At 46.5% G+C, this 16,596-nt stretch overlaps 1 protein-coding gene across 1 annotated transcript in view; it reads right to left on the bottom strand.

Moving 5' to 3' along the window:
• LOC144766850 (polyserase-2-like) overlaps window positions 1-16,596 on the bottom strand; it is a 1,745,029-nt gene that overhangs the window by 380,184 nt on the left and 1,348,249 nt on the right. The gene's annotated exons all lie outside the window — the stretch shown is intronic.

Here is a 16,596-nt window from a genome sequence, read left to right as displayed (position 1 = left end):
GTTATATTTCTCCTTTTTAACTTCTTCCCGAAGTGTCAATAAAAGTAATAAGTAACACAATAAAGCTATTTTATAATTTTGTCAAGTGGATAGTTGAAGTGATAAAGTGTATTCTGTGTGAAAAAAAGGCTAGACAAAAATGGCCCTTGGCCCTTTGAAAACAACTGCAAAAAGAACAATTGATGGACAGAATGCTGCACAATGTTAAACATTCACCCCAGTACAGAGATGTGGCCCTAAATCCATCCTTATTTTGCTCTACATGCCTTTCCAGTTCAGACCCAGCCATATGCAAATCAATTTTGACCCTGTTCCCCATGTGAACAGTCCAGCCCGAACTGCCAGGCCAGGTCCTCCCCGGACTGGAAACAAGCATCCTGGACCAGACATGTGAAGAAGACGTAATGTCAGGGGGGCTGCTGCTGTTTGCATGTGGTAGCTTTCTTTTGTTTGATGTTGTCTAGACATCCCATGAATCAGCCATTCCGCTGCTGTCCTCGACATCACACACTATCCGAGACTGACCACTCGTGGCTGCCACAGTGGGGGATGGGAGCTCAGGAACAAGCACATTTGGATTTGTACATTTTGCTGCAAGCTGTTGCAAGCTAGGGACCTACAACTGGCAAAATAATAAAATAATAGACATTTCTCAACGCTTTTGTGCTGAGCCCCGCCCCTAACTGTGTATTTGCCGCATTAAAGCGTTGTTTTCGGGCCTGGGTCTGAAGCAGACCGTGAGGCATGTAACAGGTCTTTAGTCAGACAATTTCAGGTGCATAACACGTAATTAGTTTACAGCAGTTTAAAAGATGTCAGTCAAAAGTAGATGCATTCGGTAAAATGAGAGGCAAAATGGCGGAACACAAGTCTGTCCAGTGGGAACTTCTTCAGGTCCTCTTGCCTGGAGGTCTTTACACAGCCACCTCGCAGTGCCAGTTAGGCCTGCAGCAAAGGGCACATTGAAGACCCCGAGGCGGGTGACACTGAAGGGTTTTGGGGGACTCCATTGAAATGAATGGTCATGAACATATTTTCTAGAGCTTTCCACAGCAGTTACTGTAAGTACTCGAGTGGAGACAATATACCACTAAAAGGAAACAGTCATTGAGGGTCCCACTACTATTCTAGAAGAGACTTTAACAACAGAGTATTGCTTGGATACACTCTTCTTGATAACCTTAGTGTAATCAAAACCAGACAGCCTCCGTATTGGGCATCCCCATTACCATTCTGAGAAATATCGTCTGTAATAAATATAGTTTCCCAATTATCGTTTGTCGCTGTTCTCTTGTTACCTCCAGTACAGTGATATTTTAGTAAACGGTTTCTAGGAGACGATATTCATGTCAGTTGATATTCTGACAATGTATTCTAGTGCTACCATGCCTGTGTGTCTAAGCACTAACTTTTAGGCGCATGCTTGGTTGTGCTCTGTTTATGCCGGAATCTTGCTGTTGTGCAGTTGCGCCCTGAAACACAAACTTGTATGCCATTACCAGGGGCCGATGTCTGGAGCAGCCAAGGATACCAGCTGCTGTGGTATAAATTGAGGGCAGGGGCCTGGATATTTATACCCAGAGGCAGCACTAGTGGCAGACCCAGAAACCCATTAACATGCATAATGCCAGGTGGTTAGAAGGTCACTGGGGACTGAGATAAAAGGACGCGCACAAATTGCTTTGATATGAAAAGTTTTATCTACTCTTAGGCTAACCCAGTTCGGCGCTTTGTTCCTTTCCCGCAGACTGTTGTAAGGAATAGATCTCTTTCAAGAGGCTGCCTGCTATTATTTGCTTTGTAGATGTTTGTTTACTGGCCTGCCTTAGGGTCACTGATTATACTGCAGCCCCATATGGTATCACTAATGACGAATTAAAGCCTTGCAGAGAGATGATTGCTCCAAGGATAGGTCAGAGAGGCGCCCAAAATTGCCGTAGGGTACACTAGGTCTCACATTTGCGAGAGATTAAGCTAATGGCAATGTAAATGACAATGCCATTTATTTAAGGAAGAGGTGTGGCGCCGCGGCCAGGGCGACTGACTCCGGTATCTGGGGATCACGGTTCGATCCCCAGCACCGGCGGCAGATTAGCCCAGCACCATGTGACTCTGGGCAATAGCTTGCTTAATCTTCCCGACGGCCCCCAGCGCCTAGAGACCCTAACGGGTGATTGTGCGCTTTACAAATGTGGATATTATTTATCTGTTTTCAAAACCAACACATAAATACAAATTTTGTCATTTACAATGCCAATAGCTCTAACTTTTCCAAAGGCGAAACCATTGCATTGTAAATGCTTGTTTTTATTGCTCTCTATTGGGTTTTTAAACATTTTCGAATTCATTCCATGGGCTTTTTTTTTTTTAGATAGACCCCGTATCCAATTTGAGTTCCCTAAAGCATTATCTTGAGCCATAATAACATGTAATTATATCAACATTTAAACACATCAAAAGTAAATGGAACATTATTTGCTATCTGATTTGCTATCTAATCTGACTTATCGTATTACACTGGAACTATTGTTGGGTTGGCCCAACTTCTTTCTTAAAATAGGCACCTGCCATACCCTCATTGCTCTGAAAGTCACTGCATCCCCCTTAGCTTTATAATGCAAGAAAGGGTTCCTTCATGTGCATGGGTGGACATTTATTAAGTGGGTGCATAGCTTACCTCCGTTTTGTTTCTTCATTTTCTCTTTCTCTCTCTGCTGGGCCCTAATGAGTGATACAAGAATTGGGCTACTTGTTGCATTAATTCAATCTCTTACTACTTCTGACGTTCCATTCCATTTCCAGAGCATTGTAACAATAAGGGGGCTGCTACTGGGATCTTGCCTCGCGTTTGGTGGTCAACAACACTAACCGAGTTTTGAAGGGTGACTTTAAGGCTCCAAGCAACTTGAAAGGGAATATTCAGATTAATCAGAATACATCATCAATCCATTGGTGAAGGCAAAGGTGATCAGAACGCAAGAAATTGATCACCATGAAGAGAGAAAGACTTTGCATATTGCTTGCAAAATATTGCCAAACTGTGACTGCTCTACGAAGAATGCATTTGTCTGCAGAACTCAAACATGAGAGCTTTACATACAGTACATTGTCATTTGTTTTGTTTGTTTCTAATTATTGTGGGGATAAAGAAGCAAAATGTATGTGAATTGATTTTTAGTGCTTAAATTAGATCTGCATCCAGTTCTCAGAATTTTTTTATAAATATCGTTATATATTTAAAAATGTCATATGTTGTTTTGTTAGTAACAAGAGGCTGCGGGGGAGATTGTGTGCATTTATTTAAGTATCCATGTTAATCACAGCTCATGAAGGGGCTGCAATTAACATGGATACTTAAATAAATGCACTCATTCTGTCCCGCAGCCTCGCGTTACTAAAAACAATACAGTGAGGAAAGTCATGTAAATGAAGTACGAGGGATGGGTAGCACCAAGGAGGCTTCATGAATGGCTCTACTCGTGCTGCAACTGCCTCTGGGCAACGAATGACCACAGGTATTAAGGACAGGGGTGTGAAGGACTATTGGTATAGGCAGCTGGTCTGGGTAGAGAAAGCCATAGCTGCCAAGGTTTCGGATTGCTATGTGTGACATTTTTATAATTTAAGTGTAATTATGATTGACATTTCAACAACTATGAGTGACATTTTCTTGTGCGCAAAATCAAGCAATGAGGAAGAGGGAAACTATATATATATATATATATATATATATATATATATATTTTTATATATATATATATATATATATATATATATATATATATATATATATATATATATATATATATATATATATATATATATATATATATATATATATATATATATATATATATATCAAAAACACCAGGTTGCCCAAGTGAGGAGCCGCACACGTAAGGACACACACCACTCCGCAGGCGGCAGTGTGGTTTTCCAAGCAGCACGCGTTTACTACAGCCATACGCGTTTCGAGCTATTGACGCTCTTGATCACTGGCAATAAAAGGCAGGAAGCGGAATGAAGAACTGCCATTTATTACAATGCAAAGGCCCACCCCAGTGGGCGCTCACGGCATGCTGGTTGATGTAGTCCCAAAATCCTGCCATCACTGGACTTTAAAGTTCACTCGCCAAGTGGCCTCACTCCTGCCCCATACAAAATAAAGTTCCCTGTAGGGTAAAACGCTGTGTATGCTGGACTTCCCGCTGCCAATATCTCTGCGGGTGAGGCTCCTTACGTCCAAGGAGCGCTGATGCTATTCAGCACTTCGGGTCCGCCATCCGGCGTCGGGGCTCCTCGCGGCTGGACTCGCCGCTATATAACAAAAGCACCAGGTTGCCCAAGTGAGGAGCCACACACGTAAGGACACACACCACTCGGCAGGCGGCAGTGTGGTTTTCCAAGCAGCACGCATTTACTACAGCCATACGCGTTTCGAGCTATTGACGCTCTTGATCACTGGCAATAAAAGGCAGGAAGCGGAATGAAGAACTGCCATTTATTACAATGCAAAATCCCGCCCAGTGGGCTCTCATGGCATACTGGTTGATGTAGTCCCAAAATCCTGCCATCACTGGACTTTAAAGTTCACTCGCCAAGTGGCCTCACTCCTGCCCCTCACAAAATAAAGTTCCCTGAAGGGTGAAACGCTGTGTATGCTGGACTTCCCGCTGCCAATATCTCTGCGGGTGAGGCTCCTTACGTCCAAGGAGCGCTGATGCTATTCAGCACTTCGGGTCCGCCATCTGGCGTCGGGGCTCCTCGCGGCCGGACTTGCCGCTATATAACAAAAACACCAGGTTGCCCAAGTGAGGAGCCACACACGTAAAGACACACACCACTGCGCAGGCGGCAGTGTGGTTTTACAAGCAGCACACATTTACTACAGCCATACGCGTTTCGAGCTATTGACGCTCTTGATCACTGGCAATGAAAGGCAGGAAGCGGAATGAAGAACTGGCATTTATTACAATGCAAAGTCCCGCCCCAGTGGGCGCTCACGGCATGCTGGTTGATGTAGTCCCAAAACCCTGCCATCATTGGACTTTAAAGTTCACTCGCCAAGTGGACTCACTCCTGCCCCTCACAAAATAAAGTTCCCTATAGGGTGAAACGCTGTGTATGCTGGACTTCCCGCTGCCAATATCTCTGCGGGTGAGGCTCCAGCATACACAGCAGGCGGCAGTGTGGTTTTCCAAGCAGCACGCGTTTACTACAGCCATACGCGTTTCGAGCTATTGACGCTCTTCAGGACATTGGTAATCCCTTCCCCAGTGGCGTGTGATTTGTGGAAGACAGGAAGCACTTTTGATCACGCACAAGCCAATTATAAACACCTGCCTGTGAGGGTGTGGCCGTATGCACAGCCACCTGGATGTTGCAGTGCGCGATAGTTTTCACCAAGTGGGCGTGCTGCACGAGTCCTCCTTATTGCACAAAATTAGTTCCCAAGTGGGTAGGTGTGGACGCTGTGCATTGTCTGCCCTGCTTTGTCGCCGCTAATATCGAGCAATCTGGCACCGTCCTGTAAGGCGCCAAATCTCCTCCTTCCTTGGTGCTGGCACCGGTGGTACCAGCTCAGGACCCGCACTTCAGCGATGGGCCATCTTCCCGACCGGGACCGGCCGGAAAACATCCACACAGCACAGGTTTACCCAAAGCGAAGAGGCCACAGGAGGTTAAGTGAAGCTCATTTTCTTTAATGGCAGCTTGCAAGCATACACAGCAACAGTGAAATCACACCAAAGATAAGTTTGCCCAACGCGTTTCAGGACATTGGTAATCCCTTCCTCAGTGGCGTGTGATTTGTGGAAGACAGGAAGCACTTTTGATCACGCACAAGTCAATTATAAACACCTGCCTGTGAGGGCGTGGCCATATGCACAGCCTTCTGGATGTTGCAGTGCGCAATAGTTTTCACCAAGTGGGCGTGCTGCATGTATGTGTATATATATATATATATATATATATATATATGTATGTGTGTATATATATGTATGTATGTGTATATATATATGTATGTGTATATATATATATATTTACTGAAAAAACCATAGGTTTGACACCAGTTATAGTTAGCTGGAAATTTTACTGACATAAAACCATTGAAATTCCCACGTTATAGTTAGTTGGACTCACTATAACTTGCGCGCCTGCAATGCACTGCTGATGACGTCAATCAATCAATCAATCAATCAGAGCATTTGTATAGCGCACTACTCACCCGGAGGGTCTCAAGGCGCTGGGGGGGGGGGGTCCGCTACTGCTCGAACAGCCAGGTCTTGAGCTGCTTCCTGAAGGCGAGGTGGTCCTGGGTCAGGCGGAGGTGGGTTGGAAGGGAGTTCCAAGTCTTGGCGGCCAGGTAGGAGAAGGACCTTCCTCCTGTGGTGGCTCTTCGGATGCGGGGGACGGCGGCGAGGGCGTGGCTGGTCGATCGAAGCTGGCGCGTGGGAGCGTAGAAGTTGAGGCGGCTGTTGAGGTATCCAGGACCTTGGTTGTGTAGGGCTTTGTGTGCGTGGGTGAGGAGCCGGAAGGTGATTCTCTTGTTGACCGGGAGCCAGTGCAGGTCTCTCAGGTGTCCGGAGATGTGGCTGCGGCGGGGGATGTCCAGGATGAGTCGTGCTGAGGTGTTCTGGATCCGCTGGAGTCTCTTCTGGAGTTTGGCGGTGGTTCCGGCGTAGAGGGAGTTGCCGTAGTCCAGACGGCTGGTGACGAGGGCCTGGGTGACCGTCTTCCTGGTCTCGGTGGGGATCCATCGGAAGATTTTGCGTAGCATTCTCAGGATGTGGAAGCACGACGAGGAGACGGCGTTGACTTGTCTGGTCATGGAGAGGGAGGAGTCCAGGATGAAGCCCAGGTTGCGTGCGTGGTCAGTTGGTTTGGGTGCGCTGCCCAGGGCGGGGGGCCACCAGGAGTCATCCCAGGCGGAGGGTGAGGATCCCAGGATGAGGACTTCCGTCTTGTCTGAGTTCAGTTTCAGGCGGCTGTTCGACATCCATTTGGCTACTTCTGTCATCCCTTTGTATAGGTTGGCTCTGGCGGTGGCGGGGTCGTTAGTGAGGGAGAGGATCAGCTGGGTGTCGTCGGCGTAGGAGATGATGTTCAGGTTGTGCTGGCGTGCGATGGCTGCGAGGGGGCTCATGTAGACGTTGAAGAGAGTTGGGCTGAGCGAGGAGCCTTGAGGAACGCCGCAGATGACTTCGGTGGCCTCGAATCTGAACGGGGGGAGGCGGACTCTCTGTGTCCTTCCGGTGAGGAAGGAGGTGATCCACTCCAGTGCCTTCTCCTGGATTCCGACGTTGCTGAGGCGCTGTACTAGGGTGCGGTGGCAGACAGTGTCGAAGGCCGCGGAGAGGTCCAGGAGGATGAGGTCCGCTGTTTCTCCGTTGTCGAGCAGGGCTCGGATGTCATCTGTGGCTGCGATCAGGGCGGTCTCGGTGCTGTGGTTGGCCCGGAAGCCAGACTGCGAGAGGTCGAGGGAGCCGTTCGTCTCGAGGAAGGCGGCCAGTTGCTTGTTGACGGTCTTCTCGATGACTTTGGCCGGAAACGGGAGCAGCGAGATGGGGCGGTAATTCTTGAGGTCGGTGGGGTCTGCTGATGGTTTCTTGAGTAGAGCGCTGAGTTCGGCGTGCTTCCAGCTCTCCGGGAAGGTGGCGATGTCGAAGGAGGTGTTGATGATGTCCCGCAGGTGGGGTGCGATGACAGCGTCGGCCTTGTTGAAGACGTGGTGAGGGCAGGGGTCTGTCGGAGATCCGGAGTGGATGGAGTTCATCGTGCGGATGGTGTCTTCGGTGCTGATCGGGGTCCAGGCGCAGAGGGTGGTGGTGGGGGGCGGTGGTTCGGTCGTGGCGTGCGTTGGTTGAGTGCTGAAGCTGTTGTGGATGTCCGCAATCTTGTTGTGGAAGTAGGAGGCGAGGGAGTTGCAGAGGTCTTGCGAAGGGGTGATGTCATTGTTTCCGGCGTTGGGGTTGGAGAGCTCTTTCACGATGTTGAAGAGTTCCTTGCTGTTGTGTGCGTTGTTGTGCAGTCGTTCCTTGAATGCGGTTTTCTTGGTGGCGCGGATCAGCTGGTGGTGTTTTCGGGTGGCGAGCTTGAGGGCAGTCATGTTGTCCGGTGTTGGGTCTGTGCGCCAGGTTTTCTCGAGTGCTCTGCAGTTCTTCTTGGAGCTCTTGAGTTCGTCGTTAAACCATGGGGCTTTCTTGCTGCCGGGTCTGCTCGGCGGGGTCTTCAGCGGGGCGAGTTCGTCTGTGCAGTCGCTGATCCATTTCGTGAGGTTGGTGGCTGCTTGACTGGGGTTCGTTGTGCTGGTGGGAGGGTTCTTGCTCAAGGACGTAGTGAGCTGGTCTGCAGTGATCTTGTTCCAGCTTCTGCGGGGAGCCTGTTGCTGGTGATGGTGGAGCGTGGTCCTTCTGAAGCTGAAGTGGACGCAGCTGTGGTCCGTCTATTGGAGTCCCGTGGCGTGGCTGAAGGCGATGTCCTTGCTGGAAGAGAAGATCGGGTCGAGTGTGTGTCCGGCGTAGTGGGTGGGGGTGGTCACCAGCTGCTTGAGTCCCAGGTTTGCGAGGTTGTCCAGCAGGGTGGTGGTGTTGCGGTCGTTGTTGTTCTCCAGGTGGAAGTTGAGGTCCCCGAGGAGGATGTAGTCGGCTGAGGGGAGGGCGAGCGGGCTGATGAAGTCGGCGATGTCCTCGCTGAATTGTGTGCGTGGTCCCGGGGGTCTGTAGATGAGGGTGCCTCTGAGGGTGGTCTTGGGGTTGACGTGGATCTGGAAGTGCAGGTGTTCGGCGGGTGCGATGGTGTCGTCGGTGTTGGTCGTGATGCGGATGGTGTTCCTGTGGATGATGGCGATGCCTCCTCCTGTCTGGTTGACGCGGCCCCTCCGGATGATCTTGTAGCCATCCGGGATGGCGATGGCGATGTCGGGCGCTGAGGAGGCGTTCATCCAGGTTTCTGTGAGGAAGGCGACGTCTGGGGCTGTGGTGTCGAGCAGGTTCCAGAGCTCGACGGTGTGTCTGTGGATGGAGCGGGTGTTGAGCAGGATGTACTTCAGGTGGGTGCTGCTGGTGCTCGGCTTGGTCGGTGCTGGTGCAGTGCAGGTCCGGATGCAGGAGAACTTGCAGGACTGGCAGATGAAGGGTCCGTGGGTGCGTCTCGGGGTGGCTCGGTAGCATCCAGGGGTTCGGCCGGCGTTGAGTGCGTTGAGGGTGGCGGTGTCGTACGTTCGGCGGGTGGGCTGGGGTCTGCGAGGGCCAGGGGTCCTGGCACTGGGCGCGGTCCAGGCGCGGACGGGCGTAGACGGGCTTACCTTTGGCGCACCTTCTGCGCTCATTTGGTGCTCCCGCAGCGCGCGTCCGCTGCGCGGTCGCTCTGGGGGCGTCATAAGAAGGGGGACGTGAGGGTGGGTCAGCTGGGCGGCGGGAGCGGCTCGTCCAATGGGCCGGTGGTGGGCGGGGCCTGGGCGAGCAGCGGCGGGAACGGACGAGCGGCCGGCTCTGCAGTGGCTGGGCCGCTCGTGGGACCAGGGGGGCGTCTGCGGCGGCGGGAAATGCGGCTAGGCAGGCTGGCAAGGCTGGCAAGGCAGGCTGGAGCAGGAGGCGGCAGGAGGAGCAAGGGGGTGACCCTGCCTGGTGAGATGACGTCACATATTACATCACTCATGACATGGTCAGTGACATCACTCATGACATCACTGATGACACCATCCAGTGAATGTGTGTCTTTCTGAAAAATAAATATGTTTAATATATGTATATGTAAAGGTCGATGGAAGAATACATGTTTAAATAAGTGTCTTAATAGATGTTTTAAAAAAAAAATTGATTGGTTAACTGGCTTATTAAGTGTATCTTAGTGAATACATATATTAGCGAGTATTGTTTAAATATTTAAATGTTTGTATCAGTGTTTCACTTTGTGTATAAGTGGCTGCATGGGTTAGTGAGTAGCTACATGTGTGTGTATATGGGTTATTAGTATCAGTATGAGTGTCTGTATGGTTTGGTGGGGGTGTTACTTAGCACATAGATGCATCAATGATTGACTCACTGTTTGTATGTGTTTTGAAGACAGCATATGTGCAGGACTGTATGGGTGGATGAGTGTGTATATGTGTGTGTTAGTGAGTGAATGACTGTCTCACTAGTGTCTTTATCAGTAACTACATATGTTTTAATCTAGTATATGAGTATTGATGTATATAAGTGAGTATATGTGAGAGTGAGAGATTGAAAGAGTTCTTGTTTAAATAAGTATGTGTTTCTATAAGTGATTGTTTAAGAGAGTAAGTATGTGTAAGTTTCCTTAGAAGTAAGGTGGTAGTGTGTGTATAGCTTTATATGCAAATAAATGGATGTTCAATAGTTTATTTGCATGTGTGATTATCTGTGTGAGTAATTTTTGGATGACTGTCGGTGTGTAACAGGATGTATAGGTGTTTCACTACATATGATGAGTGAATATATGTATGAGTGACTATATAGAACTGTTGGTGAATGAGTGGATGTGTATATAGATGGTGGTATTACTGAATTGGTTTTTGTAACTGGTATGGGTATCTCTATTTTTTTGAAAATTTTTGTTTCTATTTTTGAATGTGTTTCAAGGGTTACATTACACTGAAAGGAGGTCTGTCACTCTGTCACAAGGATGGTGTCATCAGTGATGTCATGAGTGATGTCACTGACCATGTCATGAGTGATGTAATATGTGACGTCATCAGCAGTGCATTGCAGGCGCGCAAGTTATAGTGAGTCCAACTAACTATAACGTGGGAATTTCAATGGTTTTATGTCAGTAAAATTTCCAGCTAACTATAACTGGTGTCAAACCTATGTTTTTTTCAGTGAATTTAATAGGTTTTTTAAATGCTAATTCCTAACTATAACTGGTGTGAAACCTATTGTTTTTTCAGTGAATTTCATAGGTTTTTTAAATGCTAATTCCTAACTATATAAGACCTGAAACCTATGTTTTTTTCAGTGAATTTCAAAGTTTTTTTTAATGCTAATTCCTAACTATATAAGACCTGAAAGCCCACCAGGAATCTCCAGTATGCGCCAAGGGACTGCATTGCAGAGAGGTGTAATGAAGCCACGCCCCTTTTTACACCTCTCTGCAACGCAGCCCCCGTGCATGTTTGAAGAGGGGGAACTAATTCCCCTTGCATACTGGGGGCCCCTGGGGGCCAACTAGCCCACCTGGAACCTCCAGTATGCGCCAGGGGGCTGCATTGCAGAGGTGTAATGAGGCTATGCCCCTTGTTACACCTCTCTGAAACGCAGCCCCCTGCTGCGTTTGCAGAGGGGGAACTAATTCCCTTTGCATACTGGGGGTCCCTGGGGGCCCCTGGGGGCCAACTAGCCCACCAGGAGCCTCCAGTATGCGCCAGGGGGCTGCATTGCAGAGCGATGTAATGAGGCCACACCCTTTTTTACACCTCTCTGCAACGCAGCCCCTGTGCATGTTTGAAGAGGGGGAACTGATTCCCCTTGCATACTAGGGGTCCCTGGGGGCCAACTAGCCCACCTGGAACCTCCAGTATGCGCCAGGGGGCTGCATTGCACAGAGGTGTAATGAGTCTATGCCCCTTTTTACACCTCTCTGCAACGCAGGCCACTGGCGCGTTTGCAGAGGGGGGACTAATTCCCCTTGCATACTGGGGGTCCCTGGGTCATATCTGCCCAAACACCGATATTCCGAATGATTGAAAATGACTTTTCTTGAGAAACATTTGGATTTGGATTATCATGTCCTATACTTTGGAATTTTTGAAAGACTGACTTTGAGGATGCTATAAATTACTCAAGTCTGCCCGAATTGTGTGGGTAAAATTGATACCTAGTCACTTTGAATAAGAATGTACTTACGTCTCGTCTAACATTTGGAAGAAATATCTAGTTATATGACAACAGGATACCGACATAACTTGAAGGAAATAAGAACGCCCTGAAGAAGTTCTGTTGTACAGAACGAAACGTTTCGGCTGGCTGTGGTAGATAAACTTAAGGAAAATAAAAGCATTTGAATATACACCAAGATTCAGCGCTTCAATAAGGACTCTAAGTGATATGATTTGATTGGACTTATTGAAAAAAATGTGGTGCTGTGCCAAACTTTGGAATATTCTCCACTACTCTCTACTACTTACTTTCTCCTACTCCACTACTCTCAAATACTCACTCTCTAAAACTCATTCTCTACTACTCTACTACTCTCTACTACTCTCTCTCTACTACTCACTCCCTACTACTCACTATCTACTACTCTCTACTACTCACTCTCTACTACTCTCTCTTTACTACTCACTCTTTACTACTCACTCTCTACTACTCTCTACTTCTCACTCTCTACTACTCTCTACTACTCACTCTCTACTAATCTCTCTCTACTACTCACTCTCTATTACTCACTCTACTACTCACTCTCTACTACTCTCTACTACTCACTCTCTACTACTCTCTCTCTACTAGTCTCTACTACTCACTCTACTACTCACTCTCTACTACTCTCTACTATTCTCTCTCTCACTCTCTACTACTCTCTACTACTCACTCTCTACTACTCACTCTCTACTACTCACTCTTTACTAATCTCTACTACTCACTCTCTACTGCTCTCTACTACTCACTCTACTACTTACTCTCTACTACTCACTCTCTACTACTCTCTACTACTCACTCTACTATTCACTCTACTACTCTCTACTACTCACTCTCTGCTACTCTCTCTACTGCTCTCTACTACTCTCTACTACTCACTCTCTACTCTCTATTACTCACTCTCTACTCTCTACCTCTCTACCTCTCTCTACTTCTCTCTATACTAGTCTCTACCTCTCTACCGCTACCTCTCTACCTCTACCTCTCTACCTCTACACCTCTACCTCGCTACCTCTCTCTACACGCACACATATACACATATATATATGCATATATATGCATATGCATTTATATATATGTATGTGTATGTATATTACCTACTGGCGGTCGCCAGTAGGTATATATAGTTAGTATTTTTTCTCTATGGGATTTTTGAAAATTCTATGTCTAATAACTTTGGCGTTTGTGGATGGAATTGGCTGAAATTCTCAGGAAAATGGCACATTTTGTTTCTGAGCAGCCCTTGAAAATTTGGGGGGGGGTTTGTCAAGGGGGGGCCGAGAAAAAAGGGGGGTCCCAAAACGTGTTTTTAACATTGAGTTTTCCATAGGGCGGTTGGCCTCACTTTTAGCCCGAAGGGCTGAATGGATTTGCACGAAACTTGGCAAAATTGTTGGGACTGGTAGCCCGATGTGCCTTTTGTAGGTCTCAATATATGTGCTTCAGTGGATTTTGAGAAATTAACGTTCAAAAAAAGATATATATCTGTAACAGCGGACCGGGCAGCGCTCCAGTTCGCGTACTTTTCGCGCAACGGAGCTTTGTGAAGCGAAGCTGATTGGTTCTCCGGCGTCTGTAAACATTCCAAACAGTCCGTAGCGGCCGCCATCTTGTCTCTCGGTAGGATCGAGAGACAAGAGGAGGCCAAAGCGAAGGGGCAAATGACCATAAGGGGGCATAGTAGATTCTCGCTGACCCCCTAGGTTTGATGTGGAGGTTTTAAAAGGGCCCGCGGGGCAAAAAAAAAAAAAAATAATAATAATCGAACGGCTGAATGGATTTGCACGAAACTTGGCAAAATTGTAGGGACTGGTAGCCCGATGTGCCTTTGCTAGGTCTCAATATATGTGCTCCAGTGGATTTTGAGAAATTAACGTTCAAAAAAAGATATATATCTGTAACAGCGCTCCGCTTCGGAACTTTGCGAAGCTGATTGGTTCTTCGGCGTCTGTAAACATTCCAAACAGTCCGTAGCGGCCGCCATCTTGTCTCTCGGTAGGATCGAGAGACAAGAGGAGGCCAAAGCGAAGGGGCAAATGACCATAAGGGGGCATAGTAGGTCGTCCCTGACCCCCTAGGTTTGATGTGGAGGCTTTAAAAGGGTCTCGCAGGGCAAAAAAAAAATATATCGTTTTTTTAGTTTTTTTGCGTGGAGTGCGCCCGGTTCGCGAACCGGGAAGCGTTCTGGGGAGCGTACTTTCTTGAAAATTAGTGAAAAAAGTTAGAGTAAAATAATAATTGTGAGTGATCAGATGTAGGGTAGCTCTGAGAAGAGCTTTTGGGTTTATGGTACATTTAGGTACTTATAAGTAGGTACCAATGCACAGTCTTAAATTCAAAATGAAAACTCTGTTGCCCTCATCTGAGAAGTGAACTCCATCTCCTCTGTAGATATCTTGCATGTAGTAACGCAAGTTATTGTTGTACAGGGAGCCCATTCCATGGTCTCTCATGTAAGCTGAAACAGATTTGTTTACATGCTTCCTCGACTTCTCAATTTGTGGACAAAATTGGTTTGACCACCTCCATTTCTGTCTTTGGCATATATTTGAATATACCAAGGCAGTCTGAGGAAAATGTGCCATCAATTGCTCAAAGGTGTCCTTTAAAAGCATTTCCAGACCTACCCCAGTCAAAGTGCCCAAATCATTACCTCCACAGTGCACAATTAACAGGTCAGGTTTTGGCAAATGCATAAAGGTTTTCACCAATGGTATCAATTGGTGACATTTTAATCCTCTGTGGCCAAACCACTTAATTTCCACATCTTGTAAATTGAGGTTAGGTAAATTCCTGTTCTCAGCATACCTCTGAGCCCAATAGATGTAACTATGTCCAACAATCCAGACAGAAAACATGGTGAGAGAAGGTTCTCCTGCAGTCAGATGAAGTGTGGCAATGAAATGGCAGTTGAAAAAATAAGAGTTTAAAATGAAAAAAACTGTGGAGTTTCTGTGTTAATGAAGCAGTAACAGTGATTGGTGGATTTTGATTGCTGAAAACAGAAAGTTAGGGTGCATGGATGAGTTGTTTGAAAGATGTATTTTGAGTGGTGAAGAAAAAATCATTAAATGAAAGAATGCACTGGATATGAGGTGCACTGAGAGTTCAGAGTTCAATTGCAACATTGTTGTGTGAACTTGCAAACACCAGAGGTCTTCCAAGACGTGGTTGCCATGCAGAAAAGGCATGAAATGGCAGAGGGGGGAAGGGTTTTCATTTGAAAAAAAGTGAGGGAAGAGTTTTGATTGGGTGACATGAGAGATATGTGTGAAGAATTACAGCATTTCTGTGCTTTTGATAGCTGCAGACTCTGGAGTGCATACCTTTTGCTCTGCTGAAGACAAATTGGTGTGTTTCTGAGACTGTTTTGAAACTCAAAGTATTTGCTAAGGTGAGAAAAGATTTCTTTAATTTAGATAGAAAATAGTGTGCTTTAAGGAGAAAATTATGAAGAAAGTTGTGTTTTTCAAATGTTGCTTTGTCTCAAGTGTTTTACAAATAGATTTTGTTTCTTTGAGAAATTGTAATTGGAGAAAATGTGAAGTATTAGTACTGACAGGGTTTTTATGTGCATAGGAGCTGTGGAGTGTTTTCAAATTATGACTTGTAAATCGTTTTTGAGAAAAAGCAATGGTTTTAATATTGATGACAAGGACATAATGGTGTCTGCTTCTTTATAAGGTAATTGAGAGTCTCTGATGTTATTTTTCCCATTTAAATGTAAGAAGTTTGTCTGTGGAGCAAATTGCTTGTAAATATGCTCCCACCTGTGCATGGCAAATTTAGATTTTGAATGTTTGCGTTACATAGGCATGTTAAAGGTGACTGAAACATGCTGCAAAGGCAATCAAAAAACGCTTTTATGTGTCTTAAGGACATTTTAAGTCATTTCCCCATGTGCAGTGTTTTCAAATTATGAGTTGAAAATCGTTTTTGAGGTAAAGGAATGTTTTCAAAATTTATGTGCGCCATATGCCCCCAAATTTCTTTTTCAGGGGTGCAGCAGGGTGTTCTTGAGACACCCCTGCACCCTCGGAAAAATTCGTAATTTGCGATGAGGTAATTGCTAATCGCAAATTGCACCTTCATTCCTATGGGCCTCCTGCTGCATGGAAATGAATGGGTAATTTGTAATTAGCAAATAGCTCATCGCAAACTAGGAATGGTAAAGAATCGCTATTTATTCCTTAAAGTTCGCTATTTAGGAAATGCAAAAAACTTTGATGATACATATGGCGGTTCATCTCTAACAAGATAAGAAGCATAGGGATAGATTTATGATGACTGGCGCATCACCAGGGATGTGTTAGTCATTCTGTGCCGCTGTTCCGTCACCTATGGTGTGCTGCATTTACAATGCGGCGCATCATGGGGCAAAAACAGCACAGATGCGTGACGTATCTGTGCCGTAAAGGTGGCGCATTGCTGGAGTTGTATCGCAAGTGTGATGAAGCTCCAGCAAGGCTCAGGGGTGTCCCTGTCGCAGGGTTTCTGTTCTCACACAGAACTGTGGACAGAGGATTGGAACCTCGGCGAATTAGGGTGCCCCAAAACTCACCTTAGTAATCAAAAACCCCTTAGCAAGCTAGGTACAGTGTCACATTGGATATAACAAACTCTCAATGTTTAGACAATCCAGAATATGAACTTATAGTACCTCAGGATACGTGGAACTCATGAACAGTCGGTCGTTATATATTTCTTAGAAACCAGAACA

This window comes from Lissotriton helveticus, chromosome 7 (genome assembly GCF_964261635.1).
Source record: "Lissotriton helveticus chromosome 7, aLisHel1.1, whole genome shotgun sequence".
NCBI classification, from domain to species: Eukaryota; Metazoa; Chordata; class Amphibia; order Caudata; family Salamandridae; genus Lissotriton; species Lissotriton helveticus.
Note: the sequence above shows the minus strand (reverse complement) of the source record. Positions and strands in the feature narration are given on the sequence as shown.